Source organism: Alexandromys fortis, unplaced genomic scaffold (genome assembly GCF_014885135.2).
Source record: "Alexandromys fortis isolate MF-2015 unplaced genomic scaffold, M_Fortis_MF-2015_v1.1 scaffold_14, whole genome shotgun sequence".
Taxonomy (NCBI): domain Eukaryota; kingdom Metazoa; phylum Chordata; class Mammalia; order Rodentia; family Cricetidae; genus Alexandromys; species Alexandromys fortis.
In genome coordinates, this window is record NW_026067910.1 from 2,404,940 (window position 1) to 2,431,459 (window position 26,520).

A 26,520-nucleotide genomic window follows, 5' to 3' on the forward strand; every position below is an offset into this window, starting at 1 on the left:
TATTGTTTCCCAAATTTGTTTAAATTTTGAAATAAATTTCATTTTTTTTAAAAAAAAGTTATGCAACAATCACAAGTTGCTTAAATGAATCTGCTGTTTGTTGGGGAATGCTGCTGCTGTGAAGACTTCTGAGTCAGTTTACCCTTTGAGGACTGTGAATATGACCACCTTCAAATGAAAGGAGTTGACCCTCTGTGCTGTGGTCAGTGTGACGCATGTCAATGTGATGTTCATTTCTCTGTTTATTGAAGGTTACTGTTTAGTAAAAATATAAAGGATCCTATTCTCTTAATCTGAATAATTTTTCATAAATTAATAAGGAAACCTATCTCAGTATTCTATTCTAGTTTTCATCTTTTACCAGTAATCAAGCAAGCTATTTATATTAATTTTAAGTGTATTGTATCTAGGAATTGTCTGGACAGCAAATACTTAGAATGCCAGAAGAATTATTTTTTCCAATGTAGGAAAATCCACCACAAATTTAATATCCCTCACCAAAATTGATTTTTTTTTCTTTCTGTAGTAAAAGGCGAGTGGGCCGCAAACACCCAGGCCCACAAATGCTCCATGGCCGGAGTTTGCACCAGCGGCAGGGCCCAGGAAGCTGCATTTTAAAACCACACAGCTTTTTTTGTTCATTTGCTATGACTGCTGAGTCAGGGAATTCTTCCTTAAAGGAGCCACGGCACACCGCCAGTTGTGCTAAACTCTATATTTGTGTCTACAATACCTTTTTAAGCCCTCTCAGGTTTTATGTGGAGTTAGTCGACCACGTTGGGTGCCACTCTGTATTGGGCAGCCAGGACAAACAAGCCCCTCCCCCCTTCCTACAACTCTCTCTCTCTCTCTCTCTCTCTCTCTCTCTCTCTCTCTCTCTCTCTCTGTGTGTGTGTGTGTGTGTGGGTGTGTATCTCTGTATGTGTGAATATTAGGTTCTTTCATCTTATAGTTTATTTTATAATACATCATACTTAAAATTTTAAATTCAGAAAGCATAAAGTTTATCCAGAAATCTTGTACTAAAATAAAATGAACAGTTATTAGTGGCTTTTTCTTTAACCATTTTAAGGTCTTAGGTCTTATATAAGGACTTTCATCCATTTGAGGTTGACTTGGGTACATAATGATAACAGAGACTTAATTTCATTCTTCTATGTGTGGGTATCCAGTTTTGCTATAAGCCTTTGGTGAAGAGGCATTTCTTTCAATGCATATTCTTGGTATATCTTTGTCAAGATTCAGTTGACTATATGCTTATGGGGTTTAATTTTAGGTGACTATTCTATTCTATTGATCTATATGTACTTTTTGATACTGTGGTTCTCTAGTACAACTTGAAATCATTATTGTAATACCACCACCATTGCTGCCTTTGTCCAGAAATCCTTTTGCTATCTGGAGTCTTTGGTGCTTTTCTGTAAAGCTTACTATGTTTATTTTCATTTTTATGATTCTGTGGAGAATATGTTGAAGTTATGACATGGAGAACCTTGATACTATAAGTCACTGTTGGTATTATAATCACTGTTACTAAACTAATTCTACCAATCCATAAGCAAGGGGGAGCTTGTCTAGTATTTTCTTCAGCTTCATTCATTATGAAGAGCTCTCCCTTCCTTGGTTGGATGTTCTAAAACCTAATGTGATTGAGATTCTTTTACTGATTTCTTTTTCAGCATTCTCATTATTTGGTAAAGAAAAGGAGTGTTACTTAGTTAAGCATGTTTATTAGGTCTAAATTATTCAGATGAAATCGATAGGATCTCTCATGTGGTAAATCATATCAACTGAGGGGAGGTATAAATTGACTACTTCCTTTTCCATCCATCTCTTTTATTTGTCACCACTGTGTTATATTCTAACTGAAACTTCAAGATATTACTGAGTAGGAGTGAAGACAGTGGACACTCTTGTTTTATTGCTGATTTAGTAGAAATGCTTTGATCTTTTTCTCATATAAAATTATATCAGCTAGAGGTTTGCCAGTTATAGCCTTTCTTGGGTTGAGGTACATTCCTTCTATACTTGGTCTCTTCAAGGTTTTTTTTTTTTATCATGATTGCCTGTTGGACTGTGTCAAAGGCTCTTTATGCTTTTACTGAAATGAAAATGTAATTTCTATTCTTGAGTCTACTGATACAATATACCAGATATAAGCCGAGCAGTGGTGGCGCACGCCTTTAATCCCAGCACTCGGGAGGCAGAGGCAGGCAGATCCCTGTGAGTTCGAGGCCAGCCTGGTCTACAAGAGCTAGTTCCAGGACAGGAACCAAAAGCTACAGAGAAACCCTGTCTCGAAAATCCAAATATATATATATGCCAGATATATAAATTTGTACATGTTGAACCATCTTTGCAATCCTAGAATGAAGAACCCCCTTGATTGTGGTGAATGATTTCATTGATGTGTACCCAGATGCCATTTTTAAAAGTTTTATTGATGTTTCTTTTATCTGTGCTTTTCAAGAAGATTATATAATATTAATTATTAATATCATTATCTACTTTTGATAACAAGGTAATACTATATTCATAAAATAAGTTCGAAAGTATTTCATTGTGTTATACTTTATGGGCTAGTTTAATGTGTAATGATGTTATTCTCTGATGAAATTCAACACTAGCTCCATCTTGATCTGAATTTTTTTTCCAGTTTGAAGACATTTTATTATTTCTTCAATCTCCATGCTTACTATAGATCCACTTATGTTATGTACATCCTCTTGGTTTAATTATTATTGATCATGTTTGTCGAGCAACTTATCCATTTTTCTAAATTTTTCCAATTTATAAGAATTAACATTTTCAAACAGCTCTGGTGATGTTCTGAGTTTTGTTGCTCTTGACCGTAATGTCTCTCTTTTCATCTCTAGTTTTACAAATTGGGATCTTCTTTCTCTTTTGATTGGCTTGGCTATGGTTTGTCAATTTCATTTATATTTTTAAAAGAATAAATCTTTGCCATTTTCTTTGCTGTTTTCATTTCTAGTTCACTAATTTCTCCCTGACCTTTATGATTGCTTTTCTTTTAATGATTTGGAGTTTAATTTGTTTTTATTTTTAAATAAATATGGAATATGATGTATGCATGGATAGACAAAAAGCAATCCCCTAAGAACCACTTCTGTTATATACCACAGACTCTGCTGTGTTTTTATTTCATTTCATTTCTAGGGTCTATTAAACTCCTCTTCTGATTTCTTTTATGACCCATTAACAATTCAGTAATGTGTTTGGTCTCCATAAGTTTGTATGTATATGCCTTGTGATATATTGTTCATTTCTGGTTTATTCCATCAAAATTAGATAGTTTACTAGAAATTATTTCAATATTTCTGTACTCATTAAAATGAGTTATGTCCTAAAATTTAAGTCTTTCACAAGCTGCTAGAGGGTAAGAACTTGCCAATTTTGGGGTAGAATACTTTCTAGATGTCTGATAGGCCTATTTGACCTATATTTTCACTTAAATCTGGTGTTCCATTGTTGACTTCCCCCCTCTGAATGACCTGTCTTTGGGTGAAGAGAAAGCATCGAAACTACCCACTATTACTATACTTTTCTAGTATAGTAATATTATAATGCGCCCTTTTTTAATCCAACAGCATTTGTTTTATGAAATTAATGTCCAGTGTTAGAACTATATTATCTTCCTGAAGAATTGTTTTTTTTTTTTATCAGTGTAAACTGATTGTCTTCATCTTTTTCCTTTAATTTCAGTTTGATTCTTCCAAACCTGCTTGCTTTCTGGTTCTATTTGCTTCGAATATCTTTCCTATTCTTAACCCTAGCAGAGTGTTTCTTTACCAGTGAGGTGTGTTTCTTATAGAAAACCTACAATTGGGTCCTATGATTTTTATCCAATTTGTGAACCCATGTCTTTCAATTGAAGAATTGAATCCATTAATACTCAGAATTATTATTAAAAGGAATGATGGTATTGAGCACTTTTCAATGCCATTGGCCTCAACTCCTTCTCTAGTTCCCAAGACCTGTGGGTTTTTGTCTTTGAATAATTTGTGAACTGAACTACAAAGCAAGTTTCAGTAAAAATAAAGGCTCTCTCTTTTTTCTCATGTTGCAGCTCAATCCTGACTAGGTAGCCAGCTCTCCTCAATCAAGCTGTTCTCTGAAATGGGCAATGATCTCTCTACTTTTACCTAATCCCCAATGTTTCTTTTCTCTTTGTTCAAGATAAACTGGTGTTTATCCAGCATCACTCACATCACAGAATGGCTTCTGTCCAACTGTCCCAGTATACTCTCCCCCAGATTCCAGCAATCTGTTTGTGGGCATAAGCCCTCATCTTTCCCCTAGACTCGCATTCTGCTTTATAGTGTGTTCTAACTTATTTGAGCAATCATTATAGCCAAACATTTACTTTTCTTTTAATTTTGTGTGTATCCTAGAAGAGTTACAACAATTTATTCTGTTGTGTTTGAGAATTCAGATACTTATTTTTTCATATATTCAATTTTAAGATAAGTAGCCCAATATATTTGTTCAAATATGTCATCTCATTTTTGTTAGCAATCATTTTGTAATTTTTTATTTCCACTTGGATTATTTTTCTTTGCTTATATTTGTTTTCTACTCATTCTACCTATTTTCTAGAGCCTTATTATTACTATTTGTCTTTAATATTTGATAGTTATTAATCATTTGCTTATTAAAAATAAAGCATTTTTCCAGGTGGTTGTTTGATAATAACTTTTCAGCAGAAGGATGACTTCAAAGTTAGTAAACTTCGGGTTTCAAATTTGTGTTTCCTCATTTACTAGCTATGTAACATTGGTAAGCCATTGGAGATCAGTAAGATTCAATTTTAGCACAATAAATGATAGGAATGGTAAAATTAATTATCAACAAAAAGCAAAGTTGCATAGCTTAGAAAAAGAAAGTACAAAATTAAGATCACTGTTATCATTTAATATAGTATAATGATTGTGACATTCAGACTTTTCTGAAGCACCATGAAGTCAAATCTCTTTAATGTCTCAGTTAATGTGCAAAAGTTGTTAAAATAAGATAATGAGTGGAATCCTCAGTTGGAACACTGGCTCTGATTTGTTTTGACTACAGATTTATTAAAATTTTCATTTGAGACGTAGACACATAATAATATCTCCATTTGAAGGTGTTGAAACAATAAAGTAGTGCTTACAAAACACCTAAAACAGTGCCTGTGAGCCATTCCGAATAAATATCAGCTTTTATATTTGGGAGGTTAAAGCATACTTTTCTGCCATTAAGTGCTCCTCATTTGATTTGTGTTTCCTTAGGAGTTTAAATTGCATGAGAATTACTTTATCTTCCCAGTACAGAAGAATCCAGCATCAGATATGTTCCTTGGCTCTATTTATTTGTGTAGCAGAAGCTCACATGGTACTCTCAGTTTTTCCCTAGGGAAATATGACAGGAAATCTACTGATATGTTTTAGTATTGCTACTTTGATATGTAATACCTTAATACATGTTTGGACATTTGCTCTGATGGAAAATTTGATCATTTTCACTCTTCTTTTTGTAATCTTTGAGGTTAAAAAAGACAGTCTTAAGGAAAATGATTTCTATAACTTGGTTCCTACAAAAGACGCAAAGTTATCTCTCTATGGAAAGAGTTCATTTCAGACTCTGGTAAGACAAAAAGTCCTGTATTTACATAAGGGAACATATTCACTCAGGGTGCCCCTGAGAAGGAAGAATTTAACCCTGTCTTTCTATTTAGAATTTAGGATTGCTAAGTGACCCATCCAGACATACTCAAAGAGAGGAAGTGAAAGCAATTGCCTTGGCAATGCAGTGGTGACTCCCTGTGAATGGGCCACCATCATACTAGATCTATATATGATAAGTAATCAATAATTTTCTCCATCTTCTGGAAGACCTAAAAAACACTTATAAATTGCATTTAATTTACATATATTATGTGTAGGTTTTTGTATACATTCATACATACATGGCATGGAATGCAAGTGGAGGTCAGAGAACAAGTTGTGGGAATCAGTTCTCTCCTTCCACTATATGGGTCCCTGGAATTGAGCTCAGAGTGTCAGTGTTGGTGCCATGTGCCAGTACCCCAGGACCCATCCTTTGACAACTGCATGCTTTTTCTTTTTCAAGTTCAGTTGACTTGGGGAACAGTGTTTAGAAGACACAGCAATTACTTAACATGTAAATCTTGTCAAGGTTTCTTTCCTGTGAAGAATGCCTCCACCTTAATGAAAACATGTTTCTGCATTACTCCACTTCTTTCCTCTTTTATTGCTTGGTTTCTCATGGGTTAGTTTCCTACTGTATTCTTGATTGACTGAGCCTGTTTTGTGCTAGATAGTCAAACTCCAGGATAATGGTTTGATCCTCTCATTATAGGACTTTCCACTACTTATCTATAAATTCACATTCAGAATAGAGACCTCTAGACTAAACCAACAGTTTAAGAGTAATCTCATTCTGGTTACCCAGGCCTCCTGGTCTAGCCCATGATCTTCACTCTGCTGTTATCCCGAGTTTATTATGCTCAGCAATATCATGAAAATCTAAGAGCCACACCATCTACTTATCCACTGTGCTTTCTCCAGAGGTGCAATCCATTCTTCAGATTATATTGGAAATGAGTAAAGGTTTAATAATGGCGACTCCAGAGTTAGGATTCATAGCTATGTCTCATAGAGAGAGAGCAAAATGAGAATTCTTATGTAAATACAATTATTATTACTCACTTTTGGTATATATCACGGTTTCTCTTGGCAAATACCCCATATCCTTTGCAGAAATACATAGCATAAAGAATTTGTATGCATCATAGATTCTACTGTGTAGTCTTTTATTCATATTGAAGTCTTACATATTATTGTGGAGGGATTTCTATGTGCCACCTAAATCAATTATATTCAATCTAAATTCCTTTGTGCATTACTAGGGAAAATGCAGAGACCATTGAGTTAAGTTTGATTTATATGAAAAATAAGACAAAAAGAAAATGTTTCCTTTCAAGAGATTAAATTCATCAAATAATAAATGGAAAAGAAAAGATAGACGTAGACTTCCACTCTAGATAGACAAATGCTATTATTCGTGGGGGAGAAAACCCACTCAGTCTATGAAATGGCCCCAAGAGACATCTGGCATATTCACAATATAGCAACCACTCTAGAGAGCAATGAATACAAATACGTACAACAAAATCTGTCACTCAGTGACTAACATTATTGTCACATCAACAGAGAAATCAGCTTTATAATTCAAGCAGAAAATCTATTTCCTAGGTGTGTTTCTGGTAATGCAGACAGTATAAACAAATTATTAAAAGCTTAATTGCAGAGAGCAATAGGGAATTCTGCTTCTGTCCCCTTTGTTCGATTAAGCAATACTATTTACAGGTAGAGCAGAGAATACAGCTGCAATTTCCAACAATGTTGCTTCTCGTGTTTGTGAAATTATCTGTGCATTAGCAATAAACAAACTAACAAGATAGAAAAGCACTGCATTTTTTATCTTTTGCTCGCATAATCCAAATAAAATGTCTAAGATGAAGCACTCAGATAAATAGCAAACATACTTTCATGTTTCTTATTGTAAACATTGGCTTTCCATCCAGGTCATAGTATTGAGAAATTCCCATTAGTTTACCCCAATTAGCATGAACTAATTTGGTTGGTATTGTGATTGGAGTATGACTATCAAATGTATTATCAACTCAATACCAGAATCGTGTCAATCACTAGAGCAAATTTACCCCTTCACAAGTTATTGCATCAGAGTGTTTACATCATAATCTATTTGTCCCAGTCATGACCATAATTCAGGGAGTAAATAAGAACAAATAAATATTGTTACTTTTTGTTGATATGACAAACTTTTTCCAAAATATTCCAATGCATAGATTTCAACTACACACTCTCCTTTCTTATTCTCCATGCCCCAGTGGTTCCTGCAGCATTTCAGATGAATTATGATACAGACTGAAAAGACATCTCCTTTGCTGACTGAAAAACAGAGTTCAAACAAATGGAGAATTTCTGCTTCCTTTTACTAGTACAGCAATTTTAAAACGCCATGCTGTCATTGAGATGCATATCTTGATGACACGGTGTTTTACAAGCTCTTAGTAGTTGAACCATCTCCCTGGCTCCATGTCGGGTCAAGATATATGCAGGTTCTATCTCACTAATGACTTGCAAACAGAATGTAGATAGCAAGTTCAGGAACATCTGAGTGGTCTTAGTCAAACCAGTTCATCTCCTCAGCCCTTGGTCTTGTCACCTGTGAAAGAAACAGGTTTCCTGGCTGGCCTCCTATATTGAAGAACGGTAAAGAAAATAAAAGGTGGGGTTATTTCCTGTGAAACTATGAAGTAGGCCCTAAATTTGAATGCATAAATTCTCACTCTTAAAAAGAGATGTAAAATGTTGAGATTTGAACAAGGATTTCTGCCTAAGCTCTCACTATATTTTCACCACATGTACTGTTTGCAAGCTTTGTGACTTTCCTCAAGAGCTGCTTCAGTCAGGGAACTTTGTCAGTGGTGTAGCACCCACTGCATTTTGTTAAAATCCTACAGTCTTTGCTTGCACATTACTGTGCTGTATCCATTATCTGTGCAATACAGGATTCCTGGGACAAGAAAGTGNTAATTTTCACTGAATTTTAATTTCTTCATCACTGACCTGGTCATGTCCTATCCTTGCACAACTATTTTTACTTGTCCAGAAAGGCATTGTCTCCATTTATAATTTTTTTCTTGATTTATCTTTGAAGTAATAGTCTATTTTTTACTTACTGGTAGGAATATTTTTCAATGACTCTTTCTTATTGCATACTACATTGATTAAAATAGTCTATCTGGAAGAGTCAAAGGTGAGGGGGAATTTCACTCTATGGAGACGTAGTTGAGATTCTTCCTGGATGCAGGTCAAATCCTCCCTAGAGGGAACAGTAAATAAATGGGGACAAAAAAAGAGAGAGAGAAATGCCCAACAGGAGCTGGAGACATGATTTATCAGTTAATAGCACTTGTTACTCTTGCAGAAGATCCGGGTCCAGGTTTCAGAGTTCATATGGGAGTTACAACTTCCCATAACTCCAGTCCTACGGTATCCTCTGCCTTATTCTAGTCTCCATGAGAATCAGGAATGCTCATGGAACACATGTATACAGGCAAACAAATATTCATATACATCAGTAAAAAATAAATAAACATTTCAAAAAGGAATCTATACTAGGCTTTTTCTTTTAGGCTAGCAACCAGCTCCCAAATCATGACACAGAGACTTATTATTTATAAATGCTCAGCCTAGCTTAGGCTCATTTCTTGCTAGCTATTTTAACTTAAATTAAAACGTTTCTTTTTACCTTTTGCCTTGGGGCTTTATACTATAAGAAAAAAAAATACAATTCTTTATCAATATTTTGGAAATTACATCATGCACCCCAATACCGCTCACTTCCTAGTTCCTCCGTACCTGTTCCTCACCCCTGAAGTATGCCCCACAAATTAACCAAAAAACAAAACAAAACAAAAACCCACCTTGCTCCTCCATCTTTCTAACACCCTATTCATCCTAGTGGCATTAGAAGCTTCAGTGTCATGCAGGATACCCCTTTGATCCAATCAGCCCCACCTCAAAATGCTCATTTCAATGAGTCATTGGTCTGATTCCTGGCTGGTACACCATCTTCACTGGGCTAGGTCCTTATCAAAACTACTCCTTTATTTCCTGTTGTTGTCTCTAGTAATGGAGATTCTGAGGTTATCATTGGGAAGGACCAATCATTTACATGTTCCAGCAGGCCAAAGATAAGACAGCTGTTAGGGTGTGCCAACCTCAGGCCCAGGATGTGGGTCTTGGTGGTAGTTGAACTTGTCAGTCTGGGTCATCTGGACCAAACCCTCAGGTGAGAAGCAGAGCCAACTCTCCTAGACCCATGGTGATACATAGGATAGTCTCTCCCAAGTGCTGGGGTCAGCTCTCTCAAGGGTGGGAGATGGCAACAGTTTTCCTGCTTATAGTGTCCCTCAACGGGCAGGGCCAGCGAGGAACAGAGCTGACTCCTTTCACTGCTTTTTGTAACTGCTGGATGGCAGCTGCCTGGCCGGCTCAAGGCATCTCCCTTGTTCTCCCCTCTTCTCTCCTTCTCTCACTCCTCTTTGACCTAGATTTCTCCTCCTATTTTTAATCTCTCTCTGCCAGCCCTGCCTATCCTTTCTCTTCCTAGGTATTCTCAATTCAGCTCTTTATTAGACCAACTGGGTGCCTTGGACAGGCAAGGTAAAATAAATGCAACACATCTTTACATAATTAAACAAATGCAGCATAAACAAAAGCAACACACCTTTACACAGTTAAAGTAATATTCTGCAGGATAAACAAATTTAATATATCTTTGCCTAGTTAAAATAATATTCCACAACAGGAATCTGCTAACTTCTGCTTTAAGTGGGCTTCGATGGATGAAGATAACATTTCTGAGGAGTCAGTGCATATAACATGTTTGGGGACTTGGAGACTGTTGATTAATATATTTTCCTGATTGATGTAAAAAATAACTCACCTATGGGCATTAGTGTTACTAGAATGCCACATAGTACATAGCATGAAGTAAGTTTTAAATGCCTATTAAAATTAGAAAGAAAAATATTCTGTTCTACTGAAAAGAATAATGATACCATGCCAGGTGTGGGGTGCACATCTTTAATCCCAGCACTCAGGGGTGAGGGGTAGGTGGGTCTCTGTGAGTCTAGGGTCAGCCTGATCTAAAGAGTGACTTGCAGGTTAGCCAAGGCTACAAAGTGAGACCCTCCCATATAAATATATAAATAGAAGAATAATAAATGTATACGTTTTTATGAAATGATATCATAGTCATACCACAATTTTATTATCTGTTAGTGAAACTCAGATGTTTTTCAACTTTCTTATATTAATGTATTTATTTTGAAGTGTTACTATTCAAAATGGATTCAAAGTATCCTTGCAAACTCTTCTATTTGTTTTTAATTACAAGACGATATTTCCTATTAAACTTCTGATACATTGTTTTGGTTGGCTGTAAAATAAAAAAGCATAGACTTAATTACCTCCCACGAAGACTTTTCTGTGATCAGCACAATTATTGATGTTTAGGACTACATGGAAAAAGTTTACTATTCATATGTTCCTAACTTCCGTAGTGGGGTGATACCACTCTTCATTATAGAGAGGCCGATAAACAATGACTTTATAACGTCCTTCAATTACTGCAGGCTTTCCTGCCCAGTGTGTATTGTAGATAAGAGGTCTATTAAGAATCACATATTAAGGCTTTCCCCTTGCAGGGAAAAAACATTTCAAGAGGGGTAGAGATTAGTCTCCCAAATACTGAGATAACTTTACTAGTATGACAAATTTATACAGAGAATAAATGATGTTTCATACTTTCTTCTTGAATTGCTGCCTGAACCATTCCTACCACTAGTGGGGAAATGGCGTGTTTATCGGCCATTTCATTGTCAATAGGAACTAAAGAAAATGCACAATGTCTACTTGGATAGTGCGTATCTTAAGGAAGACCTTTAACTTATGGGCCAAAAATATTACAAGCCGAATATGTAATTGAGGGCCAGCAATCTGGTTCATTGAACTAAAGTGTCTGCTATCAAGCCTGATGACTAAAGTTTGATACCTGAGTCTCATAGAGTGGAAGGAAAGAACTGATTTCCACAAGTTGTCCTCTGACCTCAACATACCTACAATGGCATGTATGTCTCCTGTCTCTCTGTCTCTGTCTCTCTCCTTTCGTCCCTCCCTCCCCACTCTCTCACGTATATGTACACACACATATATCCAAAATAAGAAAGAGAAATGTCATAAAAACCAAGCAAACAAATTAATTAATCAGAGAGTTGACCAGGGTTTAATTATTATTTAGGCTAATAACTACAAGCTCAAACAAACCAGAAAAGTAGCATGGCCCAGCTACAGAGGTTTTCACCCTCTGCTGTGCGGAGTAGATTTGCAGCTTCAGCTTCAGTCACTTGCTGGCATTACAATGACACAGAGTAGGGTTTCTATTTTTCAAAAGAAGGTAGAATATTGTTTTAATATGAACTATGACTGTTTCTATCATTGTCTTATGTCAATTGTATTCTCTGCAGGTCCTTTTGCATTTTTTACTATGAAATCACTAATACACTGAGAAGAGTCACTGAGAACCTCATTCAACCTCTATCAAACCTCAGCTGAGAGCCTAACATAAAGCCTACCAAGGGATGCTGCTAACTGGTGGACATCTGAACTGCTCTGTGATTTCCAGGACTGAGCAGTTTGTTCTCCATAGAGTCAATATTCAAACCTTTGAAAATACAAAATCTTAGATTTAAAAGAATTTATAGGACTGTAAAGACAGAGTGGATCTGTGGTAGATGGCAGCTGAATCGGCAATAATAAGACACAGCATGTTTCAGGAAAACATTAGTGTCAGAACTCAGAGAACAATCATTAGTCTTACTGGAAAAGTAGACACACACTAATGGAGTATATAAACACATACAAGAACAGAAATTATTTAGAATTAGTCCACTATAAGTAGCTGTTTTGTACTTCATATGAAAAAAACGTAGCATTAAGCATTCAGTAAGGAATTTAAAGTTGTATTTTTGGAGAAAAGAAAGACTTAAAACTTTTTACACAAATATAGCCTTATAGTGGCCACTGATGTGAAAAATAAAATGAATTACTCAAAGTTGCACTGTATAAGATCAGAAGGGCTGATTTGGTTCTGACTTTTAACACTTTTACAAGCCAACACTTTAAGAGCTAAATAAGATAAGTATAATTTTAATACAAAAGTTTACATAACCCAGTGTTTTCAAAACATCCCTCAGCTAATAATAAGATTGATATACAAGTTATTCCACAGTTTTAGTTTTTTGAGGCCCAATTAGCATTTTATATTTATGGCATATCTCAGTATTAGCAAGCCACACTTAAAATACCCCAAAGTTCCCAGTATAGAGCTATGTCTATGTTTTTTATGCATAGTTAATAAAATCTAATAATGAGAATGCTATCTCTATTCATGAATAATGGCCCAAGTTTCTGGGAAAATGCTAGCCCAGTGAATTTAAAGTAACTCAAAACTGATCTTCTCATTATTTAAAATGCTGTTAAAACCAGGCCTATAGTTCCCTCATCCAGGTTTTCTGTTCCCTTCATGAAATTCATGTCACACGTGAATTCACAAAATGGTTCAGTCAGGAGTTCTATTTGTAGACAATATCTTCTTTCCATTGTATTATGAAGGCTATTATAGCTACAGTTCCCATAGAGTAAATGCTTCCCATTTACTTATCTTCTGAAGTTTATTTTCGGAAACTAGATGTAACGAGCAAAATCCAGATGTATTATTGTCACAGAAACAATTCAAATTCACTGTCCAGTCCTCATCCGGAAAGAGTTGGAGAATTAGCGATGTATGCCAAGAATTGGCAATATAAACTACTTTTCTGATTTACACAAGTCAGGAAGCTGAACTCTCACTCTAATACAAAGAGAGCAGGATGCTACACGTAACACTCATTGCCACCAGCAAGAGATAGAAGTGGACTCAAGGACATTCTCATGTAATGGCATGGGAAAGACGAACCGGGGGTCATTTCTTCAACAATTTTCTGATCACTCTATATCATTGTCACCTAAAACATTATGTTTAAAAAACACTGGCATTTAATGTGAGGATGAGTGGGAACAAAATTTCCTGTGTGTATGTGTGTGCATACTTTTGGTATGCATTGATTTTGTGTTTTCACCCTCCCCCAGTTAGTTGAGGCCAGAAGGAAAGGAAAGGGCTTGTGCAGAAGAAGAAGAAAGGCCACTCTGGAGGAAATGGGGTGTGAGCTCTTGTGTGAACAATGAAGACTACTGACGCTTTCTGTGACTTAAGATAGCAAGATTAATTCCACTAAAGGCCCAGCAAAGGCCTTCAGGAGTGCTTATCACAGCCCTTCAGAGAGGAAGTAGCCATTTTTTGTTGCTGTAAAATAAACAAACAGTGTTAGTTTTTGCACTGCTGAGCTAAGAGCTGCTTTCTGTAGCTCTCTGATTTTAAACCTCCTCCTCCCAGGACCCAGCAGCAGGTGTGAGGGAACTGAAAACAAACTGTTCAAACTAAGGAATTCCTTCCTCCTGGAGGATCCTTGTTACTGTTAGAGTTCTTGGAAAGGCAGGGCTGAGGTCAACAGTATCACTCTCAAAGATGGCTGCCAACTGGCAAGCAGTTCTCAAGGTCACAGAAAGTGGAAAAATTGAAATTCATTTCTATTATTATTCCTTTATTTTGATGTGCAATATTTTGCATTTGCTTGTAGGAATTCAATCCTGACATATAAAATTTCCATATTTATAAAAGAAAAAAAGAAAAGGAAAAGAGAGAGACAGAGAGAGAGAGAGGGAAGGAGAGAGGGAGGGAGGGAGGGAGAGAAGGGAAGAAGAAAGAAAGGAAGAAATGTAAATGCAAGTTTCACTGTGATTTGCAGTAAAATTGGGGCGGGAGGTACCCATCAGAACCCTAGAGATGTTAAACTATGAAGTTGATCTCATTATTCAGACTGGAGTCTATCAGGTTTAGAACCCCAAAGCACATCAGAACCAGAATTGCCTTTAATTGTGTGGCTTTGTTTCGTCCCATCAGGCCTTTCATCATCAGGGAAAAGAAGTTGGCAAGGAAATATACTAATTACAGAATTCACCTACACAAACTGGGACTCCAGCACACATTTAAAGGCATTCTGTAGGTTCACAAAGTGTTCCTGAGTAGACATCATGTTGATGTGGTCATTCTTGCTCAGTTTTTGAGGGAGTTCCTCATTAGATTGCTGGAGAATAGAATCACTTGGTCTGTGAAAGTGTGGAGAGCTTCAGGAGCTATGTGCTTGACACTATAGGAATAAGATGTAAAGAGAAGACAATGAGAAGACCATTGTCAACTTATGACTAAAAATACTTTTATTCTCTCAGTGATATTTGATCTGAGAGGACTAGCTAGAAACCATCAGCTTTTCTCATATACAATAGAATCATTGCACTCCCTATAAAAATGTGCTACAACGACATAGCCTCCTTGAGAACAAACAATTCTACTGCTGCCCTGTCTTAGACACAAGTACATTCTCTTCACAAATATATAATCAAGCAACACATGCACTCAGAACCCATATATGCACACAAGCACATACAATAGGTAAAACATACAGTAGGAACAGAGTACACACACAAACACACACACACACACACACCATTTCCCTCAGAGTATTTGACATTATTTTTCCTGATAATTTTCTATGAAAAAAGTCTCACCATTAACTAAATGTTATATTTTTAAGTCTTTCTAAAATTATTATTTATTAGTCCTACAGAAATAAAGATAATGATCATAATGCTATATATCATTGTAAAAATTAGATAATACAAAATATACAATATATGTGAAAGTTGCTAAGAGATGATATAATATTTACTCAATAAGTAGTAGAAGTCTTCCCTTTATTCTACACTATTATTAGAGATATCCTCCTAATGCATCTATTTCACTGATAGAAGCATTTTGAAATAATAATATACTGAGCTAAATTTTCAATTTAGTCTGATGACTATTACATTGATTTTCAACTCTGCATTATACATTTTATAGAATGCTCACAAAGGCTTTCTTATTCAACTAGTTACTAAATAGTTTAGATCTATTTGTTTCTAGTGATAGAAGCCACTCGTGGGCTGAGGTGAGAATTCACATCTGATAAATATGTAAAAATAATTATACACATAAAACGATAGGTCTATTTTATATACCTTACATATGTTTAAAGAAAAAGAAACAAGACTGGACTACATGAAAGGATGTGGTAAGACCACTCACCAATGTCCAGAAATGTCACAGGAAAAAAAATCAAATATTGACATAGCTTATGCCAAGAAAAAAAATGAAAACACAGGACACAGAGGCATTTAAACAGCTATGTTTAAATAAATAGTTTGCCAAATGTCCAGAAATGTATTTTCAGAATTTTTTTATTTTTAATTATGTTTCTTTATAACATTGTTGAATACGAAGTTGTCACTGAGTAGGCCAACTGGGTTACTGTCCATTCGGCTTTGTAATTTTCAGGTCTGAGACTCTGGCAATTCAACCTGTGATTTTCTCCAGGATGCTCAGCATCGGCTGTGTGGTGTGTCAGGTGCAGTGGGAGCGATTATCTACACTGCAGGCTACTTGATAAAGAGCCAAGGGAAAACAGCGGTGAGACCTTCGGGAGGTTGTCCATTAGTGAGAAAGAGAGCCTGTGATTAGCAAAATGTGCCTTTTACACAGTCTGATCCTTGCAAGCCAAAAGGGGCTCCTATCCAGGAAGAAGTGTCACAGAGTACGACTGCAGTCTGGAGGAGAGAACAGCAGTCCTCTAGAATTATTGACTACATCGATGTCCTTTTTGTAACTTAGGGAACAAAAAGAACCCCTCATCTCCAGGTGAGGTCACTTTCTGAGGTAGTGGGTAGTGAATCAGATTTCAACATATAAGTTAAAAAGATAAACATTTCTCACCCATGACCCCATCTCTTCCTGTATTATCCTGACCTTAATTGTACTCATTTACTGTGTTCTGTTACATGAATTATCATTCCTTTGATTTTTTGAGGCATATCATTTTCTGGAAGCCTGTTGAACTACATTATTCCTCTACTCTTCCTCCTGATAGTTATATTTATTTCATATATTGAAAAGTATGGCGTTAATAATGAATGTATATATTTTTTATGTATATATGCACATTAAGCAGTCATTTGTTTTGTTGGAAGGGACATCTTCGTTTCCATATTTTTGTTTCACTGAATGTTTGGAAAAAATAACCTAGTAGGAAAAGGAGCAAAAATAAAACTACATTACCACGTTCAGATCAATATTCCAGATAAACCTTTTGTCCATTGAAGGAAACAAATGCTTTAACAGGAGTGTGTGTGTGTGTGTGATGGGAAATATCTTTAGGTTTGTCGTTGAATTGATTTAAAATAGCAAATATGCCAAACATGGCAGAGTTTAGATGAAAAGATGATGTTCCGAACTGCTCTCTTAGAAGACGATGTAGCTTTTACAAGATACTTTGAGGTTTTTGGAAAATATAGCTGTTGACCTTTTTCAAGGAATTGTATAAGAGATTGCAAAACTAGACACAGACTTAGCAATGTTCAGAAAGCAAAGCCAACAGTAGACGGGACTTCTTCACTTAGGTAGGCATGCTGTCTGACATAGCTTTTGCCTCCACTCTCTCTCACCTCTGTTGTATATGCAAAGACACAGTGAAAAGGCAGCTCCCCTCCCTTCCTCTGAAGCACATGAGACACAGGGGAGCACAGACCTTCAGAGTTTTTGTGTCCAAAGGAAACAATGACTCCTTGCAGCCTTGGGAGAAGCAGGAAATGGGAAAAAAGGAACTTCCCACTCTACAGAACACCCCACAAACAAGGCCTAATCTGCAAGGTCAACCTTTTCTGTAGAGATATTCATTCAATAGTTGTGAATATCTTACATTCAAAACAACAAAGCAAAACCTTGGGAAGCAAAATCTATTTTCAGGCTCAGAACATACAGTCAGAACTTGTGGCTACAGGTGTTGTGGGATGTGAACATGTCATTGACTCAGATATTACTGCATTAACTCTATTAGTTTGTGATAATTGTTAAAATTTAAAATACATTTATCTGGAGAAAAAAAGATTACTTTGAAACGTCTCAAAACATCTTATTACAATACGGTTATATGTATAAACCACCCATCATGCTTATGTTTGTAATTTTTGAATGAAAATTATTTGTGAAACAATGTATTAGTATAATAGATTTGGGGAGAATCATGGAAACACAGCATCAGTATGTATTTAAATATATAGAAAGAATTTAAAAAAATTAATACTTTGGCATTTGAAACAATGAGCCATACTCTTAGATTAAATATATTCATAGGTAAATACCTTACTTAGGTCAAGAGAATTATTTGAGAATATATCTCTTGAGAAAATAAAAAATCCTAAGCAATTATTTATATAGATCATAAATTATGGACTATTTTCTATTCTTCATTGATCAATATTGCATTCTGAGTTATTTTAATTATTTGTTCTCAACTACAAAAGACTTCAAATATTTTCATCAAAGACAATATTGTCCTGATTTGAGTGTGTGTGTTTATATTTGTGTAGCATTTTGTTAGTTTCCAGCCCAGTCTTTTCAAAGTGCTTGAATTTACCTAACATACACTTTTCTTACTATCAGCCCAATGAAGTTATTGTTGAAAGAACATGGACTCATGATGATCTTCATGGCTTAAAATAACTTCCATTCATCATGTATGTCCTTGTTTTGTTCCTTAAAATTATCAGGTAAATTTTTGTCTTGTGTCTTCACCATTTCAACAGCTTGTTTTGATGTCAAGGCAAACTTTTGAAGCACAGTAAAGCACAAAGTATATTCATGTACATTCTGAAATATGTATCTATTCATATTTCTAATTAAAATAGCCATGAACTGGACAGAAGTTTGGCTGTGAGGAAGTTGAAGTAGGTGAGACAGGTTGAGACTCAGTACCGTCTATGTTTTTACAGTACATGTGTCTCTGCCACCTACTTCCCTCATTCTGAAGCAAACAGTTTGAGCTAAGTGAACTGTTTAAGAGCTGTTCCACCATCCACATCTAAAACACTAATTCGATGTGGACACAATGTAATTTTCTCATGGAACATAAAATAGAACTCTAAGGACAGATTTTTAGATGCTGGTAAATATTAAAAAACAAGTGCTTATAGACTATATATGTTTGTCATACAAGAAAGTAAGAAAGAAATACTGCATGCATACATACATACACATACATTCATACGTATATCCTCCTCCCAACTCAGGATCATTGCAGAAGACAGGCAAGGGTGAAGAGAGTATAAGAGCCAGAACTAGTAGATAACTATAAGGAAACAGTGTCACCTGGACACAGCTGGGCAGCTGCACATATGAACTCACAGAGGGCACGACAGCATGCACAAATCCTGTGCAAGTGCAGGCAAGACAAAATCCCAGCATGGAGGTGGGAGCTAGACACTAAATCCTGTCTTTAACCATGAAGCCAAATTTTGGCTGCTGGAATAGGGTGAAAGTGTTTCTCTAAGAGTGTTGTGGCAGGGGAGTAGTTCACACTGTAGTTGAAGACCACATAGGTACAAATATTTTGACAGCATAACTTTGTTTGCACATATTTCAAAAAAAAAAAAAAACCAAGAAACAAAGTTGCGAGAGTGGTAAATGAAGGCAGGTCTGTGAAGAGTTGGGTAAGGGAGTATGAATATGACAAAAATATAGTGAAAATGATTATCATAATCCTCAAAAGCTATTTTTTTATATAAAAGGAAAAATTTTAAAACTTATCTAAAAACTTCAAATGTGTAGAACTTGTCTCAACAGTCAAGTCTGAATGTTGGTGTTGGAGGATAGGACCACTTTTTGGTCCCGGCTGCCCAGAACCAAAATAACTACACAGAAAATGTATTAATTAAGTCACTGCTTGGCCAATTAGCTCTAACTTCTTATTGGCTGACTCTTACATCTTAGTTTAATCCATTTCTAGTAATCTGTATATCACTATGAGGTTGTGGACTACTAACAAAGATTTTTAGTCTCTCTCTGGCAGTTGATCCATGGCATCTCCCGACTCCACCCTTCTTTCTCCCAGTATTCAATCCTGTCCTCCCCGCCTACCTAAGTTCTGCCCTATCAACAGGCCAAGGCAGTTTCTTCATTCATTAATGGCAATCACAGCACACACAGGGGACTCCCACATCATGTTGGAATTTGGAAATGGAAAGAATTAACCAGAAGAATACGTAAAGCTGGCACACATTCGAAAGAGGGCACTTAGAGACACAGAAAAGTGTATGGCTCTTCTCAGTGGCTACTTCAACTATCAGGAAACAGAAGAATCATCTCTGGCCCTTGCTCAAGATCATCTCAAACACTGAAAAGTCTGGAATAATGTACATATAATAGCTGTACATATCCATGAAAAAAAATAAAAAGCTGAGGTCTTTATTTTAAATATGACATATCTTTGAAATCATATTCTGAAATTTCTAGTTTTCATTCTTATTGATACCCAATTGACCTTGGAAATCTGTTTAATCCTAGCTACCACTTCATTTGCTAAGGGAGCCACACGGTCCCTCTAATGAGGACCATACCGCATGCTGCAGAGTAAATTGGCACTGTCACCTTGTTTCTAAGTCCATATAATCTCTGTTTTATTTTGTATAGCACAAAAGTCAGATCTCAGTTACTACAGGATGCGATGATGCAGCCATCACTATTATTTAGGCTAATTGATATTCTTGCCATGTTTGCAAATGAAGTTAAGAAAAGAGGTCATCAAGGTAGAAGTTTCCCACCGACCTGGTGATACTGGAGAAACAGAGGCTGGTGCTTTGCATCTAACTTTTATATGGTTCTGAGAATCTGAACTGGGGTCCTCACACTTTTAACCACTGAACCAGCTCCCAAACACCTACAACAGTAATTTCAAGATTCTATAAAATCTTGCTTATATAATCAAATCAATAATTCATCAGGTAGCAATATGTATTTAAAACAGATTAAGCCATTCACATTTAAAAGAGTAGTTTGTTGCCTCACTGAGACTCCTTCAGAGTCTGTACATTCTAAGGAATAAACAGGTTCCTAATCATAAAGCAAAGAAAACCAGCCCACAAATCACAATCCGAGAGAACTTAGACAACAATGAGGGCACTAAGAGAGACATAAATGGATCTACATGGGAAGTAGAAAAAGACAAGATCTCTTCAGTAAATTAGAAGCATGGGGATCTTCGGGAGGGTTGAAGGGGAAGGGAGAGGCAAGGAGCAGAGCAGAGAAAAATGTAGAGCTCAATAAAAATCAATAAAAAAGAAAGAAAAATAACCAGATTCCTATCCTAGTCCAAAGGCTACTAACAGATCAAGAATTGTATAAAGCTTTGTAGGTTTTTTTGTAAATTGCTATCTATTCATTATTTTTAAAAATGAGGTTTTAATTTATAACAAAGAATGTAGTTTGATTTTCACAGGAAACATTCCTGAAGGATTGGGTGCTTTGCAAGCACGCCTCATGCCTAGAACCAAATAATTAGATTTCCTCTGTCACAATTACCTAAGACTCTGTAAAACTTACTAAGTGGATAGAATCACAGTGCTTTAAATCTGAAGGCTTTCATCTCAGCAAAAATTGATCTACCGTCTACTAGCTCAATAAGCTAAACAGGTTAAAAGTGTGCAATAAAAGGACTCCAGTATGCTTCCGATAAATGAGCCTTACATTTTTTACACATTAAGAAAGTCAGTTAAAAAGAGATTATAATAATTTCAAGTTGATTTTAGTAGCTTCATTATTTAGTAAGATGAACATAGCCTGGAAAATAAAATAGGATCGTGGTATATTTTAAATATTAAAGTAGTAATGAAAATATAAAATGTTAAAATATAGGGGCTGGAGAGATGGCTCAGATGTTAAGAGCATTGCCTGCTCTGCCAAAGGACCTGAGTTCAATTCCCAGCAACCACATGGTGGCTCACAACCATCTGTAATGAGGTCTGGTGCCCTCTTCTGGCCTGCAGACATACACACAGACAGAATATTGTATACATAATAAATAAATAAATATTAAAAAAATAAATATAAAGTTTTATTTAAATATTTTGTTTGTATTTTAATTATGTGTGTGTGTGTGTGTGTGTGTGTGTGAGAGAGAGAGAGAGAGAGAGAGAGAGAGAGAGAGAGAGAGAGAGAGAGAGAGAGAGAGACCCACAAAAAGAGAGGTGTGCGTGTGTGAGAGAGAGAGAGAGAGAGAGAGAGAGAGAGAGAGAGAGAGAGAGAGAGAGAGAGAGAGAGAGAAAAGTTGTTGTCTTGGAGGTCATATCCCCCTGAGATAGAGTGACAGGCAGTTGTGAACTTCCAGTGTGAGTACTGGGAAGAGGACTCTGGCCCTCTGGAAGAGCAGCCAGTTTTTAACAACTAAATCATTTCTGCAACTTTATTTGAATGTTCATGAAGTTCTTAAAATGGCTTATTTGCATGAATTTTTCTCAATCCTTGTCATCAAGTTTTCATTAATTTAGTTCCAGAAGGGCAGGGAAGTGTTTGCTACATGAACTCCTTAACATGGCGAGTATTTGACTTGACAATAGTTTCTGAGTGAAAACTTTCAGCCCCAAACTATTTCACCATCCACAGGAAAACTAAGTTAGAAATAGACAACACAAAAAGTAGTTAGAAATGTTTCGAAAGGGGAAAATGCCTAAATAACAACAACAACAACAAAAAAAAAAAAACAAATAAATTACAAAGTACTTGGAATTATTTTGAGCCATATACTTCTAAATTTGGCTCAATAGAGTGGCGGAAGTAAGTAAAAATCTTGGTAAACATCTAGAAGACCGAGATAAATCACATGGAAAGGGCACACAAGGATTTCAACACTGTAACAAAGAATCAGAACTTCAAGCAAGCAATCAACTTTGTCTATCTGGGAGGAGACCTCAATTCAAAGGAGGAAACTATTTCAGACTTCTAGAGTCACATGGGGATAGTGAGGGCTGCATTTAAGGCATTTGGAAAGGTTTTGTCAGCAAGAGACATAATGACAACAAAATTATAAGTATATGAGACACGTGTCTTGAGCTGTCTTCTTTACAACTCAGAAACCTGGACAATAAAACGCTCCTCAGAATAGCAGCTGAAGGTGTTTGAGATGGCGTGTCTCAGGAGGATTCTAAGCATCACACAGAGAGATAGGATACACAGTGATGATATTTAGAAACATCTCCATCTACAGAAGGAAGTAAACTACAGGAGATGGCAACAGTGCCTGGATTACCTCGGCCATATTATGAGAATGAATAACAGCAGATACCCAAAGATAGCACTGCTTGGAAGAGTACACGGGATAAGGGAGAGAGGATAATATTGGGATATTGGATATCCCAATAAACACTGGATAGACAGCATAGAGGAAGACCATGGAACCTTAGCTATGACAACATCAAAGTCATCTAGGAATACCCAGCATAGGAACAACTAGAGAACCGCCATACACAATGTGCCCATGCATGGTTAAGCATTGCCGGGGCATGAATGATGATGATGATGATGATTAAGATTGGGTAGATGAAGCTTTGCTTAGATAAAGCTCACAGACTTCAACACATACTGAATGAGAATGCTAAAGATTAAACATCTATTTCTCTACATTGAAAATGTTCTAAAAAAAAATAAGAGGCAGTGCTACACAAGCATAAATATGTGAGTCCAGATCCCAAACACAAGTGTAAAATCTGGCATGTAAGTTCACTTCTGTAACTGCCACTGGAGAGACAGAAGGAGAAAGATTCCCAGAGCTTACTGATAGCCACCCTATCTAACCCATGAGATCCAGGGTCAATGAGAGAATTTTACAAACGTTAAGGTGATGAAGCTCAAGCAAAGCTGTTTTAGTTAAGAGAGTTTTGTTGCTCAAGTTCTGTTTCCAGAATCCAATTTGCATCTACCTGCATCATACACACTCACATCTGTGTGCCTGCATGCACGCGTGCACACACACACACACACACACACACACACACAAATAAACCTTATGAAATTAAAGTGGAGAACAATTTAGTAAGACTCACAATATCCCAAAATGAGTCTCTGGCGTTTTACACAATGTGCACATGCCTTTTACACAATGTACACCTTCATGAATGTGAACACACAGAGAAAGACTTCACACATACAAACTGTCTCCACACATAAAATATAAAGGGCAATAAATCCAACAGGACTGTCTGGATGAGATAATTGATAGTGTGAAAATTAATGAGAAAGAGAAAGAGAGAACATATCACTAGTGTAAGTCACTAGTAAGAATTCCAATGGAACAAGAGGACAAGGAAGAAAGTTCATTATCTACGAACATATACTACTCTTGTAGAGGATAGAAGCTCAGTTCCCAGCACACACATGGTGCCTCACAACCGTCTGTGACTAAATTCTAGAGGACCTAACACCCTCTGCTGACTTCCATAGATTCCTATAGCATGTCTTAGACACACACACACATGCATGCACGAACACACAGAAAAGCATATTAAATAGATATCTAGTTTAAAATTACGTCTAAAAATAATTCCTGTGGCAATACACCTGTAGATACTGGCTAGCATTATTTAATAATTCATAGGATTGTATAACACAAATAAGAATAAATGGATGGAATTTAGAAAGTAGGGACAAGTAATTAAACATCGTCCATCTGTCAAAGAAGAAGTGGTATTAGAATTTTTATAAGTTTTAGCTAACAGCCTTCTAATAAAGAAATCTCCAGACTAGACAAGTTAGTGAACACTTCTAATTCAAGTACTTGGGAGGCTGAAGTGAGGTGATTAAAGAGCCTGAAGCTGACCTGGGCAGCATAAGAAGTTCCAGAACAACGTGGGTTACATAGCAAGGCTCTGTCTTAAAGAGAAAAATTAGAAGGGAAGAAAGACAGAGAAACAGAGAGGAAGAGACAAGTAGTAGACAGAGAGAAAGAGAGAGAAAGAGAAAGAAAGAGAGAGAATATGCATGAATTATGGGATCATTTCTATTTCAATTTATCACTACCAAATATTTATGAATTACATAAAACCAATCTCAGATTTTTTAATATCATTATTAAAAAATGGCAGTCAAATACTAGAAATATTGCACATTTTTGAGACTAGAACACATGATGCCCAAATAGGACAAAAGCATTATAGGGAAGGAAGCTATAGGTCAGTTATTTTATTAACATACATTATTAAATGCTAGCAGAATATAGGAATATAAAGGAACAGTGATCTGTCATAACCCTAATGGGTTTATTTCTAGAATGCCAAGTCAATTTTAAAATTGAAAAATCAATCTACAAGCTGCTGATGAAATCTGAATCTAACAATTATTAAGAAGCACACAATGAACAAGGAGTAGACACATACCGTGTCTGATAAGCACATTAAAAGAAAGGAGATATAGATATCATGCTTATTCCTGACTGCAGAGTAAATTTCCACGAAGAATGCAATGAGACGAGGTTATCCTAATTGGCCGTCATCCAGGCAGTGCCATGCGTGAAGAATAAGGAATATCACTGCAAGACATACAATGGAAGGGTTAAACTATTATTAAACAACACAATCACATTTGAGGGAAGTCCCAAAGAATACATTAAAGAAATGATAAAAATTGAGAGGCAGGATTTGAAGATGATTTTAAGAAATTCAATGTTCACAAATTAACAACAAACTTAAATTTATTCAAAAAAGAATAATGATTATAAAATATCTTTCACCAAGACAACAACAACAATATTAAATGCCTGAAATTAAATCTAATTAAAAATGTTTCAGATCTCAATAAGGGAAATGCTGAAACACTAATCCAGAGCAAATAAGAACCAAAAGTAAATGGAGAGTAGGGTGAATTTAAGGTTCAAACATTGCAGTTAACCATAGTGTGGTGCCATACACCCTTAGTGCCAACACTCTGGAAGCGAGGAAGCTGATCTCAGCTACTTCGAAACCAGCCTGGTCTACACTGTGATACCAAGTCTCAAACAACAAAAATTTACAATAAAATTCAAACAGGCTTTTTTTTCTATAGAAACTAACAAATAAATTCCAAATTCTACGTAAAGTTTTAAAAATGTGAGTGATCAAGCACAATAAGAACTTCTATAAAACTGTCAAAATTCAATTCAAAGATATACAGAGAAAACATAAGGTCTAAGGACAAAAACATGAGTTTTCCAAAGAACAAAGCCCATCCTTCCACGAAGACCAAAGCGCTGTCACTGTCTACATGCATCAGGCATTTGTATTTTGTTTTCTTTTCTATTATTTTATTTTTTTGAGAGTATGATATAATATTATCATTGTCCTCTTTCTCTCAAGATCCTCTTGTATGCCTACCTTGCTATTGTTTTGTTCATGGTCTGATGTTTTAATTGCTGTGATACACAGACACTATAATATAACATAATATAATATATAACATATATTTCTAAATACACAAATATAATCTGTTCAGTCTGTATAATGGGATTTGTAGGTTTTAGGGCTGACCATTTGACATTAGATAATCACTGGTGTGCTCTTCCCTGGAAAACTATTTCTCCCACACTCAGCATTCTTTAGTTGCCTGTAGTTCTATATCTAGGACTGAGGCCTCCTGGGCTTTCTCCCTTCTCTCTTAACAAGTCTATTAGTTTTGTCCTCATTCGAATCATTTTTAGGCATCCATGTTGGTGAGTCTTCATGGGTGTAGCTCCTGACATTTCCAGAGGACACATTCTCACAGGAAACGACCTCTTCCTCTCCCTCTTTTTGCGTTCTTTCTGCCTACTCTTCTGCAATGACATTTTTATGGCGAAATGCTTTGGGTGTGTGTTTTTTT